The 8,925-nt window shown below is 39.7% G+C and overlaps 1 non-coding gene across 1 annotated transcript; it reads left to right on the top strand.

Annotated features, from left to right (window-relative positions):
- Window positions 1–5,429: 5,429 nt before the first annotated feature.
- Window positions 5,430–5,503, top strand: Trnav-aac. Its single transcript has one exon. It is a non-coding gene; the product is annotated as a tRNA-Val (tRNA).
- The last annotated feature ends 3,422 nt before the right edge of the window (window positions 5,504–8,925 follow it).

Here is an 8,925-nt window from a genome sequence, read left to right as displayed (position 1 = left end):
TCACTGAGATTTACTGCTAAGTGTACCCAGGGTGGCGTTGTTGTTTCGAGGCTCGTGGAGGGACGGGGCGTGGGAACGTTTGCTGCTGCTGCTGCTGCTCTGGAGGGAATTAAACCAGAATAACACTGGTTTGGCAGCTGTGGGGAAGCAAGAGTTTGAGTTTAATATTACATCAGTTTTATCATCGGGGTCTTGTTGCCTGGTAAATGTATGTATAGTGAAGGTTCTTGAATTATGTTGATGAGGAGCAGTGAAAGATCTTGGTTTCTATCTTCACTCATATGATATTCAGAACTTACTATCTGCACAAAGGACCGAAGGAGCTGGTGACGCCACTAACCACTAACATGTTTTTTATTATTTTTTATTTCATCCCTGCTGCTTTGTATCCTAATCATGTAACAACTCTGTGAAGTCTATGAGTGGTCCATCTTTAGAAACAACATTGCGATCCAAGGAATCTGCTTGTCTGGGTGTTTGGCGAGTCGGTCAGCTGTACTGAAGCCATGTCTAGTCTTGATGTTTTGGCTGGCGCATGATCGATCTTGCTACCCACATCTCTAACGAGTAATATTGTTCATTATAAACAGACTTCAGTATCTAATGTTGGTCGGCCACGTAGCAACGTTCCGTGTTAATTAAAGGATGATGAGTACAATTATACTATAACTGTAGTTTATCAAATTGTAATAGGTCACTTACAAAAACAGTGCAAACGTGATCACAGGAAAATATACAGCGTAACACGTTAGCATTGTACTGTACACACATTAAAACATGTGAACATTCCCATATTGTTCATATTTTGAAAGGTAATTGTGTCGGTCAAAAATGTTAGAGACAGGATGATAGGTAGATAAGTAGGTCTATAAGTTACTCAAGTATAGCAAGAAAACTTGGGTAATAAAGATAATTAAACAGACAAAGAACTACGTAATTGTCTTGTGTGACGGTACTGCAGAACGCTAATGAGTCTGCTTCACTATTATCCGTATTCTATTATGTTCACTTTTTTTCATCTTGTCTTTCTTGGGGCGACGTCTCAGTGTGGAGTGGAAAGAAGCACAAACTCTCTTAATTAAACTTTGTAAGAAGTCATGAACCGCGCTTAAAAAACGACCACGATCACCAGAGTTCAACCCGGCACGAGTTACACTCCAAAACTCACTAGACGTTTAAATGCTTCAGGCGACCAATTACGCTTTATGAACTTGTTGGTCTTTTCAACTCGAGAGTTTTCTGTCATCAAAGAAGTGACGGTACTTTTGTGTAGGCACGCACAGCTGTACTCACTCTTGCCCGGGAACTGGTGTGTGTGTGTGTGTGTGTGTGTGTGTGTGTGTGTGTGTGTGTGTGTGTGTGTGTGTGTTTGTGTGTGTGTGTATCTGTGTGTCTTTGTCTGTGTCTGTGTTTTCCTTCTCGGTTCCAAGTTTGGGAGAAACTTTGACAAAACTTCAGTGTGAAAGATATGTTGGTCATTATTCTTGTTGTTTTGATGTTGTTGTTGTTGTTGTTGTCGTCGTCGTTGTTGTTGTTGTTAATGGTGTAGTTTCTTCGAAATTGTTATCTTCGACTTTCTATTATTTAACTTTTTTCCAAACCTCAAATGAATAAGTACTACAGAACAAAATTTATGTCGTGTGACAAAAATATATACAAAATGTTGGAGTGATGTTCATATTTTGTCTAGTACATTCGTTTCGTATAAGTATTTTCGTTTCACCTGTTACTGACGTTCTGCTGTATTTATTTTTCCCTATCAACACACACACACACACACACACACACACACACACACACACACACACACCGCGTAGTGTAGTGGTTAGCACGCTCGACTCACAATCGAGAGGCCCGGGTTCGAGTCACGGTAAGCGGCGAGGCAAATGGGCAAGCCTCTTAATGTGTAGCCCCTGTTCACCTAGCAGTAAATAGGTACGGGATGTAACTCGATGGGTTGTGACCTCGCTTTCCCGGTGTGTGGAGTGTGTTGTGGTCTCAGTCCTACCCGAAGATCGTTCTATGAGCTCTGAGCTCGCTCCGTAATGGGAAAGACTGGCTGGGTGACCAGGAGGCGACCGAGGTGAATTACACACACACACACACACCTGTGCCAATCGAATGTGACAACAAAAATTATGACACCGAAAAGACTTCTAAACCTGATCAAAAGTCGCGTAAATGCAGTAAGGAACGGAAACACCGGTGAACAGGATGAATATAGAAAGACAGGAAGACTAGCAGTGTGACGGTGAGAGAGGTGGGAAGGGAGTGACGGGGGATGAGGAGGTGGAAGGAGTGAAGACTGCAGAAAGTGGTGGCTTGCCTATGTCGTCGTGTCGGGTACGAGATAGAGAACCATTCGTTAAGTTGCAGGTGAGGTACACTACATGGCGCTAGTTAGCCTCGCTATCAGCCACCACTCCTTGTAAGATTGATGTTCCTCGTCAGTAACATGAAGAGTTTGACGTACCTAATGACTCGTTGTTAAGAAACCACATGTGGTGGGTGTGACGCTTTTAGAGGCTGTGTTAGATGGGGATGTTTGCTGGTGATTCTAGTACTAGCCGAAAACTCTTAGGTGTCTGAGGTAATAGGGAGATCCGTGTGTCAATCACTGCACCAACAGCAACAGTGATAGAATATCTTTTTTTAGTTCAAACATTATTATAGTGAAACGTAAAGAGAAATACTTGCATTTGATCTCTCTGATAATCTCTCTTGGCTGCGTAAGTATTGTATAGTTAACACTGCGTAGCATCTCCATGTGGCTACGATTTTCTTATGTATCAAGAAGACCAGTGAGTGAATTTGACATGGACCATCATTTCTGTGTTTATTAAAGCATTGATGTATGAGAACGATGTCACTAAAAACAACAAATTGCAACATATCGGAGTCCACTAAAAGATAGCAGACTTCCTCTTTGACTATCAAACACACTCTCTGTATTCTGGAGCCTTTTGTTTACTGTTGCAATATCTGTTGGATACAAACACCCTTGAAAATACGTCGCAGTCTTTATTTTCACAGCAGGCCTTGTTACCAAATTGTATAACTCAAGTGGAAAGGAGCGACATGACATTCAAAGTTTGTGTTGCACCCGACACTCCGTTTTAGAATAACATCACAGAGTGAAAAACACGAATTAAAGATGAGGCCAATCCCTTTCAAAAACATAGGAAAGCTGCAATAACGTACACGGTTCATTCCTATGTAAAGCATACTTAGTTATATCCACGTCTACTCTCCAAAGTTCTCTATTGGCTTACTATTAACAATCCGATTGCTGAATATATCTTACTTATTTACTATTGTCATTAAAATAATAATTGCTTTTTATCTGAGTTCATCAAGTTTGAACCTAACCAATGCTAATTTCTCACCATAAAGATTTTTTTTCGTTCTTCTTAAATCACAAATACCACTTAAATGCCTCTACTAAATCCACCCCTAATGACAACCCTCCAGTGAATGTAGATTGATCTGAGAAATGTCAAGTATGAATTTAATATCACTTACTTGTACTTCTAGTGGCCGGAAATATCAAAGATGAATACTAATACCTAGTCAATCTATTTTTGTAGGGCGTTACGAAATCCAGAAAGGAAAAGTCTTTGTGAAGCAAGAAAACTTTCGCTATCAACTGCTGGCATTATTAAAGTTTCTTGAATAGTTAATGAGCTTGGGTGAAGTCGATCAGTTATTTTGCAGGAACCTTCGACATTCAAATATTTTAATGTAGGGCGTTCTTTCGTATTAGATTTACTGAGTGGTGAAAACCTTTAGGACTGATTGCACGTTAGTCGTACCAGTTACTAATAGATAATAAGAGCTACTACTACTACTACTACTACTACTACTACTACTACTACTACTACTACTACTACTACTGAAACACATTTTTACCTTGAGATTTTTATACAATTAGACCATTTTATTGACATTAGGAAAGGTTTATGGAGGTCAGAAGATTAATGGCCACAGTCTTCACTATTTCGATCCCCACATGAGTTTCTGAAGCTTTATAAAGTCACCAAATATGGAAACGCGTCATGGTACTGAAGGAAATCGATACCAATTTCATTTTCGAAACTTAATCACCAACTTTTCATGCCACGCAGTTCTTCTTTTATCATTTTAGATTGAGAGTAAAAAAAAGTGACTGATATATTGGCATTCATCGTTTGTTCTTTTGTAGTATTGGTTTTGTAGTAGAGTTTGTGCATCCCATGAGACATTAAGGAAATTATTCATTAGTGTAGGAGTAAAAAAAGTAAAGAATAAATGATACCGTGTTCCTGAGTGTAATGACCTGCTGTAAATAATGCTGGTGATGAATTTGCATACTATTGTCAGAGGGTTTTTTTATATCATGTGGGAATTTCTGGGCTAAAGGGGGTACTTTTTGCGGTACCTCCTATCTCAAAGTCCACCCGCTAGGAAACCGTTGCCCCGAGTGAGGAAGCCCAACCTACACTCGGACCGTGGACAGGATTCGAACCCGTGAAAAGGAAAAGACAAATTTTCGTGTAGACATGCCAGAAACATGAGCCAGCCCAGCCGTCTTGGTACCCTGAGTGAAATTGTCTGACTTATCACGACTTATCACATTTCTGGCGGAGGTTTTGCTTCACCCACAGCAGCTCGAAAGAAAAGATGTAGGAATCCCTGTTGTGCACTTGATATTTTGTCCCGTGACAGCAATATAGTTAATGACACGTAGCCTAAGGATATTCCGCGTGGGAGAGAATGAGAGAGAAGAGTCATAATGCGTACTGGCGGTGATGATCCGAGTCAGGAAGGAAAGTAAACTAAAAGAGACACAACAAAGGAGAAACTATAAGCGTATGTTCAGGAAATGATTACTGTGCTCTCTCTCTCTCTCTCTCTCTCTCTCTCTCTCTCTCTCTCTCTCTCTCTCTCTCTCTCTCTCTCTCTCTCTCTCTCTCTCTCTCTCTCTCTCTCTCTCATTTTTTCACTATTCATTTATTTATCTTAATTTATTTTCTTTTTTGTTTCCTTCACTCTTTTTTTCACTATTCATTTATTTATCATTTATTTTCTTTTTGTCTCCAGTGAAGATAATTTCTAAGGTACAATAATGTCTGAAAACTTACATTGAAATGCGTAATGTTGACTGATTTCACGGTAGAACTCTTTGAAGCGTCTAATGTACAGTAATATGCCGTGTTGGGTACGTACTGTGTTTCCTGCAGCAAAAATATAATGATATTACACTGGGAAGCGCCTCTGTGGCCTAATGCTAATCATTTCCTTCTTATACTCTTGTGTTTCCCCTGATGCTGGTGTACATGTGTCGCTTTCAAACGCTGTCAAACATGTTTCATCATGATTAGGTTAATTGCACTGCTTCAATTAATTTCGCTGATAGAGTTTTCGGTACATCACACACACACACACACACACACCCGGTAGCTCAGTGGTTAGAGCGCAGGCTTAACAAGCCAGAGGACCAGGGTTCGATTCCCCGGCCGGGTGGAGATATTTGGGTGTGTCTCCTTTCACGTGTAGCCCCTGTTCACCTAGCAGTGAGTAGGTACGGGATGTAAATCGAGGAGTTGTGACCTTGTTGTCCCGGTGTGTGGTGTGTGCCTGGTCTCAGGCCTATCCGAAGATCGGAAATAATGAGCTCTGAGCTCGTTCCGTAGGGTAACGTCTGGCTGTCTCGTCAGAGACTGCAGCAGTGAACACACACACACACACACACACACACACACACACACACACACACACACACACACACACAGAGAGAGAGAGAGAGAGAGAGAGACAGCACAGAACGTGAAGATAGATTATTAGGTGGATAACTAGATTGACTAAAACATGAATAGATTAATTAACTTGTACATTGATAAACAGATACGTGTACAGGTGGAGTAATATTTATTAACTCCAATCTATTTTGCTACACATCTATCCTTAATTCAGTTTTCTCGCGAGTGGCAAACATTAATCGTATGACATTTCACCACGGACAACTTACTGAGGCAACAAACCAACCTACACTTACCGGTCATTCACTTCATGGTATTCGTAAAGCTAGGTGATGAAGACAAACAAACACACGTGGACACCAGCAGCTTTAACCCCTTCAGTATCATGACGCATTTACATATACATTCTGCTTACTATTTGGTGATATTATACAGCTTCAGAAACATGTGTGGGGTTTGAAATAATAAAGACTCTGGCCATAGATCTTTTGACGTCCATAGACCACTTTCTAATGTAAATAAAATTGTGTAATCACACCCAAAAACTCATGGTAAAAAAAATGTCTTAGTACTGAAAAGGTTAACCCCTACAGTACCATGACGCGTTTCTATTTTCATTCTGCTTACTATTTGGTGATTTTCTACACTTTCAGAAACTCATGTTAGGATTCAGATATAGAAGACTGTGGCCATTAATCTTCTAACGTCCAGAGACCCTTCGTAATGTAAATAAAATGGTCTAATCGAACCCAAAACTCATGATAAAAAATATGTTCCAGTACTGAAAAGGTTAAGGGGAACCAGTAGCTAGCAGGTGCAGTTCGACAAAACAACACACACACACACACACACACACACACACACACACACACACACACACACACACACACACACAGGAATGTTTACAATTTATCTTCCCGACTTGCTGTGAGTTATTTTGCTATTTTCCGCTACCTTTGCTGTTTTTTATGAAATGTTATTCACTCGGAAGGTTATTTATTCTTCTATGGGAACCTTGTAGAGTGTTTTGTATCTTTATAGAGTGTCACTTTTCCACTTCCTTGTTTCCTTCTCTCTCTCTCTCTCTCTCTCTCTCTCTCTCTCTCTCTCTCTCTCTCTCTCTCTCTCTCTCTCTCTCTCTCTCTCTCTCTCTCTCTCTCTCTCTCTCTCTCTCGTTTCTGTATGTAATCTCTCACTCTTCTCTTCCTTTGCTTTGAAGTATTTTTCTCTCATTTTTTTTCCATTTCCTCCAGTACGATGCTCCATTTTTATTCTTTTCTCTAAAGCCTCACTTGCTTCTTCTTCCTCTTCTGTGCAGCTTCTCTTTTTACATATTTTTTTTTCCTGCATAACCTCACTTTTTTTTATCTAGTCTCATCTTCCTCACTTTTTTTTCCCTCTGAAGAGTTTCGCTTTTCCTTCTTTCCAAACCTCTTTTCTTTTTGGTAGATCCTATTTTTTTTTTTTTTCGTAGTGAGTTGCTTTTTGTACTTTATTTTTTTTTTTTTTGTCTTTTCACTGCAGTCTCGGTGTTTTTTATCTACTTTCTTCGCTATTGAGAATATCTGTCTTTTTTTCTCTCAATAGAGCTTTAGAGTTTTCTTTTTTTATGTGGGTTTAATTTCTAGCTTTTTTCTCCGCAATCTCACTGTTCCTCCTTCCTTCTTGTATAGCTTTACTGTTTACCCACTTTGGTCTTCGTAAAGCATCAGATTTTTGGTCTTTCTTCTTGGTAAGGCCTCACTTTCTTGTCTTCATTGTAACATCTCGACTTTTCCTATCACTTTTGTTACTAAGACCTCACTTCCCTTCCTTCCCTGTGTAGCTTCACCTATGCTCTCTCTTAATCCCTTTAGTTTCATGACCTGTTTTCATATTTATTCTGCTTATTATATGGCGATTTTATACACCTTCAGAAACTTATATAGGTATTAAAAAAGTGAGGACTCTGGCCATTAATCTTCTAACCTCCATAGACCCTTTCTAATGTAAATAAAATCGTATAATCACACCCAAAACACAAGGTAAAAATGCGTCCCAGTACTGAAGAGGTGAAGTTCAGAAAGAAGTAAGTGACGACGAGAAGAATTAGCCCGTACAGTCACGTCTCGCTTCGAAGGTCACTGCTGTGTATGTCTGTGCTATTCATAACGCAAGCTGTTGAATTTGAAGGAACGTGAAAGGTAAATGCAAATACTTCATAACACTTGTCGATCTCATGTCCAGAAATCTCAGTCGTAGGAATGTTATGAATTTTAATGCGCACCCTCCTCCGCACCTTCAGACATGCACATACATACTTGAGCAGTTCTTCGATCATTTTCGTTATTTTTACATATCTATTCTCTCTCTCTCTCTCTCTCTCTCTCTCTCTCTCTCTCTCTCTCTCTCTCTCTCTCTCTCTCTCTCTCTCTCTCTCTCTCTCTCTCTCTCTCTCTCTCTCTCTAAGCATCTAACTGTTTATAATTTCTCACGGCATGAATTTTTAGGGCGTGACTGGGGTATGTGCGTGTCATAGTCTCGAAATTCACAAGCTGAAGTCATTTCCGTAAAACTCAAGAAACAGATGCATACTTATATATATATATATATATATATATATATATATATATATATATATATATATATATATATATATATATATATATATATATATATATATATATATATATATATATATATATATATATATATTCCTTTCGTTTCCTGACCACTCGACCTTTCAACGCCGGCTGCAGTTTTCTCCCTCCTTTCCGACAACCTCCGTAATTCTAAACGACGCACGGCAGGCAATGTAACACAACTGGTACTTAAAGCGGAGGTACCCAGCACAACTCATCTTCCTTGACCTTCATGATCGTCTGTATATAGCGACCATTCCGCTAAACTGTACGTGCCATCAATCCCACCTGCCCTTTGTAGCCTTGGGGAAATGGAAGAGAGAGAGAGAGACAGACAGATAGACAGACAGACAGACGAGAAAATGAGAGAGAGAGAGAGAGAGAGAGAGAGAGAGAGAGAGAGAGAGAGAATAGATATGTAAAAATAACGAAAATGATAGAAAAATTGCTCAAGTATGTATATGCATGTCTGAAGGTGCGGAAGAGGGTGCGCACTAAAATTCATAACATTCCTACGACTGAGACAGGCAGACAGATAGACAGACAGACAGAGGGACGGAGACAGA

Source organism: Portunus trituberculatus, chromosome 47 (assembly GCF_017591435.1).
Source record: "Portunus trituberculatus isolate SZX2019 chromosome 47, ASM1759143v1, whole genome shotgun sequence".
NCBI classification, from domain to species: domain Eukaryota; kingdom Metazoa; phylum Arthropoda; class Malacostraca; order Decapoda; family Portunidae; genus Portunus; species Portunus trituberculatus.
This window is presented reverse-complemented; position numbering and strand designations above follow the sequence as displayed.